This window comes from Bufo bufo, chromosome 9, assembly GCF_905171765.1.
Source record: "Bufo bufo chromosome 9, aBufBuf1.1, whole genome shotgun sequence".
NCBI lineage: Eukaryota > Metazoa > Chordata > Amphibia > Anura > Bufonidae > Bufo > Bufo bufo.
Window position 1 is genome coordinate 14,415,685 of NC_053397.1, and position 18,647 is coordinate 14,434,331.

The 18,647-nt window shown below is 48.7% G+C and overlaps 1 protein-coding gene across 3 annotated transcripts in view; it reads right to left on the reverse strand.

Moving 5' to 3' along the window:
* Positions 1-17,122, reverse strand: part of PLXNA1 (plexin A1) — a 278,496-nt gene extending 261,374 nt beyond the window's left edge. For 2 of the 3 annotated variants that reach the window (XM_040408573.1, XM_040408571.1), the window contains exon 1: positions 17,004-17,122. The gene's annotated coding sequence lies outside the window, so the exon portion shown is untranslated. Of the gene's footprint in view, positions 1-15,816; positions 16,019-17,003 lie in introns of those variants that run through there. The other variant, XM_040408572.1, reaches the window with a different exon arrangement.
* Between the last annotated feature and the right edge of the window lie 1,525 nt (positions 17,123-18,647).

Below are 18,647 nucleotides of genomic sequence, written 5' to 3' on the forward strand. Positions count from 1 at the left end.
ACACTGATCTCTGCGGACAGACAGTCCTGGATGACCAAGTAATTGATACTCATCATCTCTCACAACTGACAATAGGGGAAATGTCGCTACACCAGTTCTGTACGACTGCTGATCCTATAAAACTTAAGCAAATGAGTAATTAACCCATTGTTTTCTTCAACAGCGAGACGCCTTCTACGGGGCTAAAGATTCTCCTCACCTCCCATTGTACAGGTGACTGTAGGTGGTAAATGAAGAGCTCCCTGAAGAGGTAGAAAATCGATCCATACTGATCAGATCACCCCTAGCCAAAGAAAACAGATTCTTCCGATACTACGGAATTGCTGAGTGCCGGATTGTCGGAATGTGACTATAACTGCATTAGAGAAAGCCCGATTCATTTGGAATGCTTCATGCTACAGCCGCGGCGATTTATAACGGCGCCATAGACAAGGATGGAGTTAAAAGCTCAAACTCGGATGTTCACACCCTAACTATCACTCTGAATATGGAGTGATGGAAAAAACACGTTAATAATGAATGCTGACGACAGGCGCGCAGCCTCGTGTACACCTCAGATTAGCAGAGTCAGCCGCAGAAGCAGGAGGGGCACGTCACGAGAGCACCAGAGTGCTACTAAATATTTCATATTACCAGCCCTGCACAGCCATCACTTCACAAAATCTCTTCCCCTGGAGCATCCGTGTAGACGGCGTACAGGTTACAGCCTGCGTCATTTACCGTCCTGTGACTTATGTACCCAGCCATTCATTCCAGCACGGGAATCTACCCGCCCACTGGACGAGGCGAAAAAACGTTATCGCTCTCAGTAGGCGAAGTCTCGGAAAAGTGACTAAAATTCAGGATGCGCCAAGGAGACAGCTCGTATTTACTCAGCTTAAATGGGAGCAGGCGAAATGCAGTTCCGGAAATTCAGGAGAGCCGTTTGGAAGAGAGTGAAAATTAAAATAAATGCTGGAAAAGTGCATTTAGGTAAAAAAATCAAAAACACAACAAAGCAGTTTGGGTTATAAAAAAAAAAAAAAAAACGTATAAAAAACGATATGAGTGCTCTGACTAACTCCAGTACCACGGAACAAAAAATATTAAATATTCAAATAATTATAGTAGCCGCTCAAGTCTAAAATAATTAGATAAGAAGAATGTGAGATTTTAATAAAGTATAAACAGCAGGGTAATAGTTAAGGGGGCTATCCTATAAATAATATTAATGACCTATCCGCAAGACTTTCGGGCCCCCCACTGATCAGCTGTTCCTCTTCCTTGGCCACGTGATATCCCTGTGCATCAGTCACATGACCTAGGCGCAGCTCAGACCCATTGAAGTGAATGAGGCTGAGGTGCAATACCAAGAACAACCACTATACAATGGACGGCGCTGTGCTTGGTGAGATGCCAGGGGCCAGCTGCGCTTCCCAGAGTTCCCATGAGTGCGGTGGCTCCCTGGAACAGCTGATCGGTGGAGGTGTCGGGAGTCGGGACTCTGATTTATAATACTATAGTTCATATATACTTGCACCTGCGCAATAAAGTCCACTCCACCTGCAATACTGAAAATAATGCATCTAGCAGTCCACCAAGTAATGAGCGGCGGATACTAGATGGCGCGCGGTAGAAGCGAGTACTCAGGTGGAGTGAACTTTACAATTACCATGTAAGGTGAGTACGGTATATATTTTATGTTATCTTACGCTATGAATTGCAGTAATGATTCTTTTATGTTGCTTTTAATTATTACCCTGCTGTTTATACTTCATTAAAATAATCCGATTCTTCTTATCTAATTATTTTAGCCTTGAGCAGAAATGATAATTATTTGGATATATACCAAAAACAGTTTGCTGGGAAAAAAAATATTTTAGTTTAAAAATATATATATATATATAAAATAAAGCAGAAATGAATTTTGGTAAAGAGAATACAAAAGAAGGCGCTTAGATAACTTCTAAGGAGAGTCCTGCACCGTCCAGGGGGGCGGGGCTAGAAGTGGAGGAAGTCACACAATCGGCAGATGGAACGTCGTGTTGCAGTCACATGACTGGGGGGTCAGTAACAGGAAACACTTCATTATTAAGGGGTATCACCCATTTGCCCCTACACACAATAAGGTATATCGACAACACAGACATCAGATCAGCAATGACGGCACGGTATGAATGAAGAATATTCATTATCTACTTTCAGATAAGATTCAAGAGCCGTTATAGCGGCCCGATCAATAATTAATCTTCCTTCTATCACACTTTTCACCATCACTCATCATGAGACTCCTCAGTTCCATCTACTACAGAATTCCTCCATTCCAGTGGCCTGGAAACTGCGCCCACTCCAGAAGAATGCTGCAAGAGTGCTAGCTCATCTCCTCCTACATCAGAAACCAGATCACCAGCTCCTCGCAGTAAATAATCATTCCTTTAAAGGGCACCTAACATCAGGATCAACCTCCTACTGCCTGGAAGGATCGATCCTGCTGAGTAAATTGATACCCGTCTTATGAAAATCGGTGGTGGAGTTTCCGAGAAAAACAGACTTTTATTCTTTATATAAATGAGGGTCCAGTGCACTTAGGGGCGTGGCCGGGCCCCTTGGTGCACCTTAGAATCTCAGCTTTCCAGTGTGGCCACGCCCCCTCAGTGCACTAAAGCCCTCATTTGCTTAAAGAATAAAAATCTTGTTTTTCTCAAGAACGCCACAACCGATTTTCACAAGGCAGGTATCATTTTGATCAGCAGGATCAACTCTATTCGGTAGTATGCCAAATTTAAATGGGGTTGATCCTGCTGACATGTGCTCTTTAAGTGCCATGCTGTAGTCCTAAAAACATCTGTATAAATCCCTAAAAATCCTTCAGTCGTGCAACAAATTCTATATAGGCGATTCTCGTCAGGGAAAGCCGAATGACTACTAACATGACCACAGCTGTAGCTTACAGGAGTAGTCACCCAATGTCCTTTAAGGGATTGTTTTCTTTGGACAAGACCTTTATATTAAGAGGGATCCTCCAAATCTAAACTGATCACATCTTGCTGTAACCCAAGCAATGGGATGCAATCTGCAGTGGAACCTGCACCACAGCGCCACCGCAGGGCAAATATAGCATTACACTGTCCCTATTGAAATGCATTGGCATGCTGGGTCCTCCAGTGCAAGAGAGACTTTGGTCTTGAATGGAGGGAGGGGCTCTATTAACTGAGGGTATATAAAAATACATTTTCGAACCAGACACGACTTTAATGGTCGTCACCCGCTATATAACGTTTTAAAAGCAGGACGGAACAGCTCAGGGACTGACGTAATGGGGATTTTTAGATATTTGTAGGGTGTTTCATGCCTCCGCAGCGTACATGTGCTGGTTCTGTTGAGGAAAAATGTGACTGTTTTCCTAATGGGAATCATCTGCGGCTGCATGAGCACCACTAAACAAACACCCTCTCCACATGGCTGACATCACGCCTAAAATATGTTCCATGTCTAACATTGGACCTGAACCAGGACAATGGAATCTGCAGGATCTCTGGGTGTAACCAATTAGTCAAAATGAGAAAGAACAGCTTCTAAATGTAACCGTCCCTGACGAGCACGCACATGGGTCAGGAATGCAAATCGTGACTTCTCCATAGTCGCCTAAAGTCCAGAATTTGCAGGGACTGTCCCTTATTTTCCTAAATTTGGGGTGTCAGCTCTACCCATACTCAGGCACTCACAGGGCCAACAGAAGGTAATCTGTAATACAAGGTTCGCTCTGCTCACAAAAACCACCATCTATGGACTTATGTAGAGTAAAAGAAAAAAACTAAATATAGTCCCTGTTACCACTTCTTCATCCAGGTACATCCATATTATTTCTAACCACTAACATCTCAACAAGGAGCCATGCTCCCCAGGGTCTTACACAGCCTCTATCAAGGAACAGGAGGAACCTGTCTACTGGCCTGCACCACATCCCTTGTAGGCTTTCCCTTCAGGCCAATTCCTCATTTTCTAACATGGTGGTACCTGTCCCGAGAAGGTTTACACCACAAACATCATAGAAGGTGAGAACCTGAGCTGGCCCTTCATCATCACTTTAATGGTATTAAAGGTGACCATACTAGTCCTCACAAGAGAATGCAGACTTTATCATCACTTTTACAGTACAGAAAGTCACCACACTGGTCCTCACCAGAGCATGGAGACTTTATCTCAACTTCCATGGTATAGTAGTTGACCGTGCTGGTCTTTACAAGAGCACAGAGACGTTTTCACTTCTAAAGTACAGAAGGTAAATGTACTAGTCCTCACAAGAGCATAGAGACTTTATCATCCCTTCTACGACATAGAAAGTCACCATACTGGGCCTCACAAGAGCATGGAGACCCTACCATCACTTCTATGGTATAATAGGTGACCATACTGGTCCTCAAAAGAGCATGGAGACCCTATCATCACTTCTATGGTATAATAGGTGACCATACTGGTCCTCACAAGAGCATGGAGACCCTACAATCACTTCTACGGTATAATAGGTGACCATACTGGTCCTCACAAGAGCATGGAGACCCAACAATCACTTCTACGGTATAATAGGTGACCATACTGGTCCTTACAAAAGCATGGAGACCCCATCATCACTTCTATGGTATAATAGGTGACCATACTGGTCCTCACAAGAGCATGGAGACCCTACAATCACTTCTACGGTATAATAGGTGACCATACTGGTCCTCACAAGAGCATGGAGACCCTATCATCACTTCTATGGTATAATAGGTGACCATACTGGTCCTCACAAGAGCATGGAGACCCTATCATCACTTCTATGGTATAATAGGTGACCATACTGGTCCTCACAAGAGCATGGAGACCTTATGATCACTTCTATGGTATAATAGGTGACCATACTGGTCCTCACAAGAGCATGGAGACCTTACAATCACTTCTATGGTATAATAGGTGACCATACTTGTCCTCACAGGAGCATGGAGACTTTATCATCACTTCTGTGATACAGAAGGTGACCATGATGGTCCTCACAAAAGCATGGAGACTATCATCACTTCTATAGTATAGAAGGTTACCGTACTGGTCCTCACAAGAGCATGGAGACCTATACTGGTCAGCCCAGGCATCAAGGCCTGTTGCAAGGCAGCCATATTTCCCTTGCAGGTGCCTCAATCATAAATCTTTGCACGCCATTAGACGTACCTCACAGGTACAGAAATGTACAATCTTTGAATACTTCTCTTTGTTTTCACCTGCAAGGCAGAACATAACCCAAGGAAGTCGCAATTATGACAAGCGCTGCGGGGCTCTGAAAAGGTTAGACAGGTGGCTGAGAAACAAAAGGAGGACTCGGCGTATTTTTCCATGGTATGCACATGACTGTCACTAATGGGTGCTGTAGGTGTTATGTCTACCGGTACGGGCCGTGCATGCCCCGACCGGCCCTGCACTGCAGCCGCAGCTTACATGAGTGAGATTAGCGCAAGTAAAACATGTAATGCAACAGGAAGCAGCGGCGAACACACGTGTGTTCCGTCAAAACATGCCTCCTACAATGTAGTGTTCTCTTCAAAATAACCGGGGTATGGAAGGAATAAATGGGAACCGAGGAGGTCCTTCTTGGCTCTTGTCCTTCAGATTTAAATGACCCCCAAGAGCCGAGTTTGCTCGCGAGCCCTCAAATGAGCTTCACTGGTTGCCTAACATTCCTTTTCACTATTATGTTCACTATTACGTGCCCTCGTGGTGAACGGAGTATTCTCCCCAAGTCAACCTCCCTATAACTTCTACCCTCAGCCATTTTGGTAACAGTAAGCAATAGCAACCATCCAGATTGGCGTAAGCTGGAACCTAACTGGCTGCGGTTAACGAAACGAGAAATCTTTGGCCGACAACATATCGGTAAGGCCTCATGCACACGACAGTATTTTTTCACGGTCCGCAAAATGGGGTTCCGTGATCCTTTTCCGTTTTTGTTTCCGTGTGTCTTCCTTGACTTTTGGAGGATCACCAGACATGAAAAAAAAATCTAAGTCAAGTTTGCCTTGCAAATGATAGAAAAAAAACGGACGCGGACGACAATCTTGTGTGCCTCTGTGTTTTTTCACTAACCCATTGACTTGAATGAGTTCGCGAACCGTTGTCCGTGAAAAAAATAGGACAGGTCATATTTTTTTGATGGACTGGAAACACGGATCACGGACATGGATGACAAACGGTGCATTATCTGAGTTTTCAACGGACCCATTGAAAGTCGATGGGTCCGCAGAAAATCACAGAAAACGGAACAACGGACACGGGACACAACAACGGTCGTGTGCATGAGGCCTTACTCTAAGGTTTGTGTTAATGCCTTTCTTAAAGGGGAAGTCACCATACATTAAACGTTTCAAATATCATCCGTGTTCTCACAAGCAAGGGGGCCGAGTTGGACACTTTCCTTCATGGGTCACAGGGAGCGCCTTCAATCAGGGAATCAGCAATGTAATTTATGCACCTCCCCCCCCCCCCCCAACACCCGATACAGGATGAATTCTGGCCTTAGGTGGATGGGCCCATTAAACCCTTCAGTCCGCATGACATGATTCATGGTTGTCTGATCTTCAATGTCTTCTCTGTTCACACACAAAGCCCAGCTAGGTGGCTAATTTATACGGCATTGCCGAGCACTTGACAACCTGTATTCTTATGGAAATAGCCGCGGCGGGCGCTGTACAACATCAGCATATCGGCCTCGTGTATCAGACCCTGCATCTTCATTAACACGGCGCCAGATACAGACTATCCTGCACAGGTATTTATTTTAGGAAAATTTATAGTCTCTTTGTGAAAAAAATAAAATAAATATATATATGTTTGCTCTGCATATTTCACCACTTTTCAATGAATGGGAAACGTAAGTGGATGGTGCTGGGCTGCAATACCAGACACAGCCTGAAAACAAGAGGAGCGCTGTTTCTGCAAACAGACCTGTTAAAAATAAAAAAAATTATAAACCCTTTTACGAAAAAAATTAATAAAATCCTTTCCTTAATGTCATATCTTTCACACCTATATATAAGGGCTCATGCACACTAATGTATGTATTTTGCGTTCCACAAAAAACGGATCTGCAAAAAATACGGATGACGTCCGTGTGCATTCCGTATTTTGCAGAACAGAACAGCCGGCCCCTAATAGAACAGTCCTATCCTTGTCTGTAATGCGGACAATAATAGGACATGTACAATTTTTGGGTGGAACGGAAATACACACCGTTTTTTTTGCGGACCCATTGAAATGAATCGTTCCACATACAGTCCGCAAAAAAAAACAAAAAACGGAACGGACGCAGAAAGAAAATACGTTTGTGTGCATGAGCCCTAAAAACTATTTTTTTTCCCCTCCTGCAGCAAGAGGCCTGAAATGGTATAATGGATACCGGAGTGTTATTTGTTCTTTTTGCATTGTATTTTATGTCATTAATAAAGAACTAAAGAGAAAAAATAAATATTTTATACCTTTGTACTTTTAAAATTTTATTGATATTTTTTGGGGGATTTTTTAATTTATATAAGCATACTTTTTAGAAATTTCTATTTTCTATACTTTGTATATGTTTATATCCCATTTAGACCATTTTAGATATTTTTATACCTTTTTGTATATTTTTTTAATTGATATATTATGTACATAAGTTTGGTATATTTTATATACTTTTTGAGAAATTGCTAGTTTCGGTATAACTTTTTAATTAATGTTTTCCTACCAAGTAACAGATGATTCATTAAACTTCACTAAACATAATTTCATGCGGCCGCTATTGCAGCTGTACCTTTGCTCGGATGGGGGCGGACACCCGATACCCCCCTATTTACCAGCAGGGAGTCCGACAGAAACTGGTTTTAAAGACTTGTAAATGAAGGAGAGGAGGGCAGAGATTTCTAAATTCAGTTCAGGTCAGGAACCTGGAGGCGGCCGCCCTCTTCTAAGGCAAACAAAAAAAAAAGCTGCATCCCTTCAGGTCACACATGGGATCATTTTCACAGACAGTCACATGGCTTCTCCTCATGACCTTTAACCCCGTCCCTTACTTGGGAAGCTATTTAATTGCTCTGATTCCCACCGTCCCCAAGTGAAAAGGTAACAAAAGACACCAGGAGTCCACATTCCAGAGGCCAAAAACAGCGCTGGCCAGAAGCACAGACCCCTCCATATCACATGGTCCTGCACCAGAAATCGCCAACTCCACTCAATCCATGTGATTATCCAGAATATTAGATATTCTGGTGCATACACCAGGGCCACCCCCATACATGCGCACAAGCACGCAGACCACCTCTATCCATGCACACACACGCAGACTGCCCCCTCCATGCGAAAACACACGCAGACTGCCCCCTCCATGCGCAGACTGCCCCATCCATGCGTGCACACACACTTACTGCCCCCATCCATGCGAAAACACACATGCAGACTGCCTCCATCCATGCAAACATGTGGACTGCGCCCATACACACAGACTGCCCCGTCAGCCATGCGCACACGCATGCAGACTGCCCCGTCAGCCATGCGCACACGCATGCAGACTGCCCCGTCAGCCATGCGCACACGCATGCAGACTGCCCCGTCAGCCATGCGCACACGCATGCAGACTGCCCCGTCAGCCATGCGCACACGCATGCAGACTGCCCCGTCAGCCATGCGCACACGCATGCAGACTGCCCCGTCAGCCATGCGCACACGCATGCAGACTGCCCCGTCAGCCATGCGCACACGCATGCAGACTGCCCCGTCAGCCATGCGCACACGCATGCAGACTGCCCCGTCAGCCATGCGCACACGCATGCAGACTGCCCCGTCAGCCATGCGCACACGCATGCAGACTGCCCCGTCAGCCATGCGCACACGCATGCAGACTGCCCCGTCAGCCATGCGCACACGCATGCAGACTGCCCCGTCAGCCATGCGCACACGCATGCAGACTGCCCCGTCAGCCATGCGCACACGCATGCAGACTGCCCCGTCAGCCATGCGCACACGCATGCAGACTGCCCCGTCAGCCATGCGCACACGCATGCAGACTGCCCCGTCAGCCATGCGCACACGCATGCAGACTGCCCCGTCAGCCATGCGCACACGCATGCAGACTGCCCCGTCAGCCATGCGCACACGCATGCAGACTGCCCCGTCAGCCATGCGCACACGCATGCAGACTGCCCCGTCAGCCATGCGCACACGCATGCAGACTGCCCCGTCAGCCATGCGCACACGCATGCAGACTGCCCCGTCAGCCATGCGCACACGCATGCAGACTGCCCCGTCAGCCATGCGCACACGCATGCAGACTGCCCCGTCAGCCATGCGCACACGCATGCAGACTGCCCCGTCAGCCATGCGCACACGCATGCAGACTGCCCCGTCAGCCATGCGCACACGCATGCAGACTGCCCCGTCAGCCATGCGCACACGCATGCAGACTGCCCCGTCAGCCATGCGCACACGCATGCAGACTGCCCCGTCAGCCATGCGCACACGCATGCAGACTGCCCCGTCAGCCATGCGCACACGCATGCAGACTGCCCCGTCAGCCATGCGCACACGCATGCAGACTGCCCCGTCAGCCATGCGCACACGCATGCAGACTGCCCCATCAGCCATGCGCACACGCATGCAGACTGCCCCGTCAGCCATGCGCACACGCAGGCAGACTGCCCCGTCAGCCATGCGCACACGCAGGCAGACTGCCCCGTCAGCCATGCGCACACGCAGGCAGACTGCCCCGTCAGCCATGCGCACACGCATGCAGACTGCCCCGTCAGCCATGCGCACACGCATGCAGACTGCCCCGTCATCCATGCACACACGCATGCAGACTGCCCCGTCATCCATGCACACACGCATGCAGACTGCCCCGTCATTCATGCACACACACATGCAGACTGCCCCATCCATGATTTTTGCATGTGCATACAAACACACTGATACAGGCCGGCACTTTCATTCATACATGCCTGTGGTCACACAGAGATACGGTGCACACACACAGCTGAGGAAAATCGAAATAAAATAGAGAATGCAGGAAACGTATGTCCTAGAAATGCATAATACATGCAGAATCCTCAGCAGCGCAGACTCCGTATAATGGCTAAAAACAATTTAAGTCTATAGATGCTGGAGATGTTAAGCATCCTCTCACCCCGGACCCTGCAGAGCGATGATGTGTGTATGATATTAACTATTCATAACTGTATTCAATAAGATTTCCCCTGCAGGCCCAAACACACAGAAGCCACTAGCTGGAACAGGGCTTAATGTGATTGGTAAGGGAGCTCCTCTCCTCCCAGGCCGGGGAATAAATATGGTTAATATTACAGCGCAAGTATCTCTGCAGAGCGCACGTCCCACTGAGGCTAAAGCAGAGAGTTATATGGATTCCACCTTCTCATCGTAGAGGACTATGCCCGCTGCAGGCAATCCGTACACAGGAGACGTCACCACCAGAATGGCTTTTTCAGCAGTAAAAGGTGCAAACAGTGAGATACACAGCAGCCTGGAATACACCGACGCTATACACCGCACAGATACTGCGCCAAATGTGTCTCTAACATAACAATCGGTGTGTCGGTTAGGCTACATGCACACGAACGTGGTTTGTTTTTGTGTCCGATCCGTTTTTTTTGCGGATAGGATGCGGACCCATTCATTTCAATCGGTCTGCAAAAAATGCGGACAGCACACCGTGTGGTGTCCGCATCAGTATGTCCGTTCCATAGCCCCGCAAAAAAAATAGAACATGTCCTATTCTTGTCCGTTTTAGGCATTGTTATAATAGATCCGCAAAAAAAATGTAAATAAACACATGGCATACGGAAGTCATCCTTTATTTTTTTTTCGGAACGCAAAACACATACGGTCGTGTGCATGTAGCCTTAGTCTAATGATAATCCAACATTATATCACCGATTGTATACATATGTATGGGGGCCAAAATGCAACGAACAGGGCCACCTGGGGGGCCAAAATGCAACGAACATGGCCACCTGGGGGGCCAAAATGCAACGAACATGCCCACCTGGGGGGCCAAAATGCAACGAACATGGCCACCTGGGGGGCCAAAATGCAACGAACAGGGCCACCTGGGGGGCCAAAATGCAACGAACAGGGCCACCTGGGGGGCCAAAATGCAACGAACAGGGCCACCTGGGGGTCCAAAATGCAACGAACAGGGCCACCTGGGGGGCCAAAATGCAACGAACAGGGCCACCTGGGGGTCCAAAATGCAACGAACAGGGCCACCTGGGGGGCCAAAATGCAACGAACAGGGCCACCTGGGGGGCCAAAATGCAACGAACAGGGCCACCTGGGGGGCCAAAATGCAACGAACAGGGCCACCTGGGGGGCCAAAATGCAACGAACAGGGCCACCTGGGGGGCCAAAAGGCAACGAACAGGGCCACCTGGGGGGCCAAAATGCAACGAACAGGGCCACCTGGGGGGCCAAAAGGCAAAGAACCGATCCACCTGGTGCCCAAAATGCAAAGAACAGCACCTCCTGATGGCCAAAATGCTAAGAATGGAGCCACCTGGTGGCCAAAATGCAAGGAATGGCCCCACCTGGTCAACAAAATGCAAGAAGCAGCGCCACATGGTGGTTGTAATGCAATAAACTGCAACACCCAGGGGTTAAAACATAACAGCACCACCTAGTGGACAAAATACAATGAACACTAGTAAGACACTGCCTGGATGCAGATATTGAACAAGCCCTACTCCATCCATGGGATTATCATCCAAAAACACCTACTAAACACTCCTAGCACATGTATTAGTAGAGCCAGTCAACTTGTATAATGTGAAACTGCTTTCAAGATGGCGACGGGGAAGGCGTTACAGATTAGGGGTACATTAATTGGTGTAATAATGAGGTAAATCAAACGTCAGGTCTCAGATTTTACACCTAGGCACATGGAGCTCCTGCCATAGACTCACACTGAACAGTGCCACCCAGTGGTCAAAAAAACATGAAAAATAATGAGAGCTAAATACTTAATAAATCGTATCCCAAAAAGTTTTTAGTACAAAAAGCGAGATTTCAAGTCGAATCAGCCAATTCGCGTGATGCAAAGCAACTCCGTTCCATGAAAGGTCACGCCCCCTCCCTCCTCCGGAGACTCGGACCCGTCGATCAATAACGTAGGCTAGGGCTATGGGACCGAAAATACAGCACAAACTACGAGGGGGAGATTCGCATTTTGTTTCCTAAAAAGCAAATTAATTGACCTGATGAGCGGTTACCGAGAAGTCTATAAAGAAGAAGTTGGTTGCCTTGGAAACAAAATTTTAACACTGGAATGTATCACTGGATTTAACCCAACGTATGCCAAACACTTGTTTCCTTAAAAAGGTCAGTAGGGGCCAGACAGTCAGTTGAACTGGTTTATGCGGACCACCAGTGATGGACATTAGGGAACGTTGGCCTAGAATGGTGCAATAATTAACAGCAGAGATGATGAGAGTTGTAGTTTTGTAACAGACAAGCTAGCAACCTGTGTCTTAGACCGGCAAGCGTGCCTATGACGCTCTTAAAATGCACTCCTCCTAATATCAGGCCATGATGGAAACGCATAGGAAGCACAGATTATCAGATGCCGGATTACCGGACTATTTGCTATGCACAGGATTAGTACGTAGCAAAACTGCTCCCGCTCGTGTGACTGCAGCAGAAAATAACCCTTTGTGGGCATACGGCCCACTGTGCCACGTGGCCGGACGCTTCCATGTTGTCACCCATTAGTCCCAAGCAGCTCTAAAAGGAATCCGCTGCTCGGCAGGCCTGACGCCCGTCACTCAGGGCCTGGCAAACAGTCCTCAGAGACTTCTGCGCCGAGCCAGTCCCCGGGATTTATCTTTCAACACAGCAGGGAAAGGCTTCATTCAAAAACCACCCAAACAAGTCTACCCAGGTCATGGGGGCGCTGGCAAAAAGCAAGGACCATCACCCCCAACATCCAAGACTGGGCCAATCCCTCCCTAACAAAAGACACTTGATAATCCCTATTTCCTAACCTTTAGAGCAAACCTATGATCTATGATGCTCCAGGTGCAAAACGACAACTCCTAGCATGCCCTAATTGCAAAATGGAGTTGCAAAACTACAGCTTCCCGCGAGACCTTAGCAGGGCATGGTTGGGACTAATATTAAACCAGCAGACCTACCTGCTGTTGTCACAGCATGATGGGAGTTGTGGTTTTGAGACAGCTAAAGGGTCACTGGTCGGGACTAGTATTAGACCAACAGACATGCCCGAGGCGGTCAGGGCATGCTGGGAGTTGTAGTTTTGTGACAATTGGACAGGCACTGGTTGGGACTAGTCTTAGACCAACAGACCTAACTGGGGCTGTCAGGGCATGCTGGGAGTTGTAGTTTTGCAAGAGCTGGACAGTCACTGGTTGGGACTAGTATTAGACCAACAGTCATATAGCCGAGGCTGTCAGGGCATGCTGGGAGTTGTAGTTTTGAGACAGCTGGACAGCCACCGGTTGGGACTAGTATCAGACCAACCAACACGACATATGCCACCCCTGCCCCCTCCACCATCTTGAATACAACCTAAAAACACCTGGAAATGAGCACATTATCACACCACGTAAAAAGGAAAATTCCTTTCATCCGCCATCATTGGGAAGTAAATGGTGCCGACATGCTGGGAGTTGTAGTTTTGCGACAGCTGGACAGTCACTAGTTGGGACTAGTATTAGACCAACAGGCCAGTGCACGCTAGGAGTTGTAGTTTTGCAGCAGCACAGGATCCCTAAAGCCACATACTCGAAGAATAATATGGCTCTGCACCTGGTGGCCACATACACCGCGCTGCTGCCATTTTTCTGGGCAAAAATAGAAAAAGATTTTTAAAAAAACAAAAATGTATAAAAAAAAAGTCAATGACCTGTGAGAAGATGGACGCAGAGACATGAAGGGGGCACTAGACGTGTGGCCAGCAAGCACCGCCGATGCCCCTCCAAGGCAAGGAATGACCAACAAGCAGGGCATGGGTCCAATGCCCAGTTTATAAGGTGCCATGCAAGCTTTGTGCCCATGACTGCCGTGTTTTTCAGTGTATACCAACTGCATTACAAATACACAAGCGACTGTCATCACCACTTGAGGTACCCACAGCCATGCCCTTTCCCCAATAGTAACGATGAAATAGTTGTGACCACCCCTTTAAGAAGTTAGCGTGTGGCGTACCAGGCCGGAGCACCCCCCACCTCCAAACACAGCAGGTTAAAGGGCACCAGGGTCAGGCGGCCCCGGCAGCTGCAACAGTTTAAAGGAGATTTTGGGACCATTTGCTGAGGACATGTGGAAATATCAGCTTGGGGGAGGGGGTTAATGGGAGGGGGGTACTTTCTTTTTGAACTGCACTTCAGATGGAGCACTCTTCTGCTCCCGGCCTTGGCTGTGCCGACCTGTACAGTCTATGACAGCGCTGCAACATATACCGTAGCGCAGCAGGTGACGGGGAGAGGCGGCAGACCGGTGACATCACATGTACAGTCTCATCTGGACTCATACAGCGGCCGCGGCCTCCATGGAGTCCAAATCATGACCCTGAAGAATCTGGGGGTACGCCGGTCCCTGACTGTGGAACACAATGACCGCCTGTTCTGGAAAACAGTGGCAAAATCTGCTCCCCAGTTCTTGGCAATGAGGAGGACTGCATTGTGGCCGAGGTACCGGCAGCCCTCTGCGCAGGGTCATAAAACGAAGAGACGGCCACCACCAGCGGTGCCAATAACCGCTCACACACCGTGACACAGCCAACAGCCCGTATACATACATATACCTGCCAGACATACATCCACTGCATAAAAATATTCACACCCATCCATACACATAATGCAAAAATACTCACACCTATCTGACATATACTATAAATAACAACCCCCATCACAGCGTCCAGACACAACATACGTATACCTGCCACAGAGGCATACACTAACATTCACACCAGCTGGGTACAGACGCCTGCCATAGAGATCATACAAAAATATCCACATGTATACGATAAACACATCTACAGAGAGGCAATACACGCATTTACTGCGCCAAAATATATGCATCTATCTATGCACATAAAATACCACATATACACAATGCAAAAATATTCACACTATCCAGACACCTAAATATGTAACCGCTATACATTCACACCTATCTGTACACACCACCCGGCACTATTCAATATATAAATGTACGTACACACCTGCCGATATACCGTACACAGTGTCCCTATGCTGTACAATCTATACATTACACACACATACACTGTACACGGGCACATGGAAGTCAGTGGATAGCCTTACACCATATATAATGCCCCCGCATATTGTCTCCATGCACCACACACACACATATATATATAAGCCCCCCCCCCCCCCCACCCATATTGTCTCCATGCACCGCACACAGGGTACGATATATACGAGGGCACCCCTGTACGGAGACACTTTCACCCGACAAGCGCCCCCTTATCCCCTACTTTTCCATCACACGCATCATAAACTTCTCCCTAGAACACCATCCCCTTCTTCCCGGGACACAGCATGAGCCCGCAGTCCCTGTAAATCCCGGATGAAATCAGGACAATGCCAAGCTGGCTCACCCACCGTCTACCGATACCTCCAGAGAAAGGGGTTAACGCCACCTTGTGCCAACAAATCCCACAGACTCCGGAAAAGCACATTCCTTCCCTGCACCGGCAGCGAGAGATCCGGCGCCCCCCGCCCCGGCTCCTGGCACCTCCGCGGTATTTCTAGAAAGCACACGAGGCGCTGCCATCTATCTACTCACAGGTGCAGGGATAGCCGGCGGTACCCTGGCACACAGCTGGCAGCGAGCAGCTCTCCTCCATTCAGCAGACCGTAAGCACTCAGGGTGGGCATCGTTCGCCGCCGCAGCCTCGTCTTCCGCGGTCTCCGCTCTAAATCCGCTTGCACCGTCCTAACGGGTCCTCTGCCTTCTACCTGCTCCCTCCATCCAATACAAAGCGTCCCCCTTCTCTCGGGCGAGATGCACGCCACTGATCTCCGCAGAAGGAAGGGGGGGGGGGGAGAAAAAGATTTCCGCCCCATTTTAACCTCAGATACTTAACCCTTTCCCTGCTGCGCCACCGCAGGACTGGTTACTAAGGTGTTAACAATGCCCCAAGGAAAGGCGGCAGTGGAGGGGGGGGGAGAAATTAAATAATCTATTCAGGTTTTTGCCCGGTATGCACATAGCGCCAACCTATACCGCAGCCCTGGACACACAACGTATAGCGCCACCGGAAAAAATCCCCAGGTCACGGTATAGGGGCGAATGTGATTAATTGCTTTCCTGCTGCATAGAAGGATGGTGGGGGGAGTAGTGTCTCCAAACTAAGAGGACGCTCTGCATGGAAGCCAAACATCCCAAATCACGATCTTACAGGAGGGTGAAAGGAAAGTGGGGTGGTAGAGGTGCCAATGTGTCTGTGGTGGGTACTGGTGCCATCTATGACCCACAGATCACCCTAACGCCCAGCGGGATGCCCGATCGCTGCCACTTGATGAGGCTGGCATCGCTTCCTGGCTCCTGCAGTCTCATCAGCAATGCCACCACATCCCCAGCCCCTGACAACTCCAGCCAGCGCAGTGCAGCCTCTCTCTGCAGCATGGCACTGGCCAAGGGGGCACCACAGCCCATGTGTGAGGGCACCCCAGACTGTGGGCTCACACACATGTGCAATGTACATAGTGAACCATGGGGGGGGGTAGAGGGGGTCTGGGTGCACCCCCCCTCCAGTGACCACTCTGAAGGAGTACCCCCATCATCTCCATGCCCAGTGCAGCTGCCCTGCATAGACCCCCACACCCCTCAGATCCAGAGCAGGCAGCCCGATCCCCTGCTCCCAGCCCCGGGCTCCCGCAGGTCTCAGCCCCCCGATTGTGCAGGCTGCAGATTCCCTCCTCGAGGAACAAGCAAGAAAAGTTCCCTCCCGGGGAAGGCGGGTGACTTACTGCGAGAGCGGCGCCCGCTGCCATGTCCGGAGCCCCGGCGCCTGATACAATGTAGCCGCTCAGCATGAATGGGAAGGAATGCAGCGCAGCTTCCACTGGAACTCCAGCCTCGATCTCACTTCCCAGGGCGCTGCAGTACCGCCGCTCACCGCCAGAGGGCGCCAGAGGCGGCCTGGGAGGGACACACACGGGGGGTGGAGCCCATTCACACTCACGTTTAACCCTCTCCTGGCTGCAGCACTGTCTAATGCCACCAGAGTACACATTTCAGGCGTATTGCAGGATTATTTGTGTTTTGTTATGTGAGCAAGGTCCATACATGATACAGCGGAATTATTAGGTAGATAGCTTCATAAATAGCGTAAAAATCTACCTTTATATCCGGATCCCTATCTCAGGGTTGTCCCGCAAAAAATATTCTACAGTTTTCAAACCAGCCCCTGGATATGAATACTTTTGCAATTGCAAGAAATTAAAAATTTTGCATCGCCGCTGAGTAAGGCCTCTTTCACACGAACGTGTGCACTCCGTGGACGTATTGTGGACCGCATTTGCGGATCCGCAATACATGGGCGCCGTTCCGTAGGCATTTCGCATCACGGATGCGGAACCAATCACTTGAATGGGTCCGCAAATCCGGAGATGCGAAATAGTGCTTCCGTGGGGTTTCTTCCCGTACTTCCGTTCTGCAAAAAGATAGAACATGTCCTATCTTTTTGCGGAACGGGGGGATCGCGGACCCATTAAAGTGAATGAGTCTGCGATCCGCTGCCCCAGGCTTGGTGTACGTGAATTGCGGCCCGCAGCACGGCCACAGGGCGCACACATTCCGGTGCAAGAGGCCTAAGAATCCGTCAGGCAGTTCCGTTGCCGAAATACCGGATCCGTCTCCGGTGTCATCTGGAAAAACGGATCAGGTATTCTATTTTTCCCATTCTTAAAGGTCTGCGCATGCGCAGGCTGGAAAACCCGATCCGTCAATGCGGTAATTTCATGAACACTTGATACCGAATCCAGCATTAATACATTTCAAAGAAAATTAATGCCGGATCCGGCAACCTGGCAAGTGTTACGGAATTTTGGCCGGAGAAAATATGCTGCGGTGTTTTCTCCGGCCAAAAGGGACGGAACGGAAGACATCCCGATGCATACTGAATAGATTGCTTTCCATTCAGAATGCATTAGGACAAAAGTAATTCGTTTTTTTTCCGGTATTAAGCCCCTAGGACGGAACTCTATGCTGGAAAACTTTAACGCTAGTGTGAAAGTAGCCTTATTCGATAAAATGTATCTGTATAGCGCCACCTGCTGTTTGTTTTCCTTCTTATTTATTACTTTCTCACTGAGTTGGCCGCACATGCTCAGTTCCAACCTTCATTCGTCTCCTGAGCTGTGATAGGGAGAGCATGGACATGCCCCCTGAGCTGCAGCAGAAAGGACACGCCCCCTGAGCTGTGATAGGCAGAGCTGAGACACGCCCCCTGAGCTGCAGCAGAGAGGACACTCCCCTGAGCTGCAGCAGAAAGGATACGTCCCCTGAGCTGTGATAGAGAGAGCTGAGACACGCCCCCTGAGCTGCAGCAGAAAGGACACTCCCCCTGAGCTGCCAGCTTGATATAAATCTAGCAGAGCAATGAATGGATA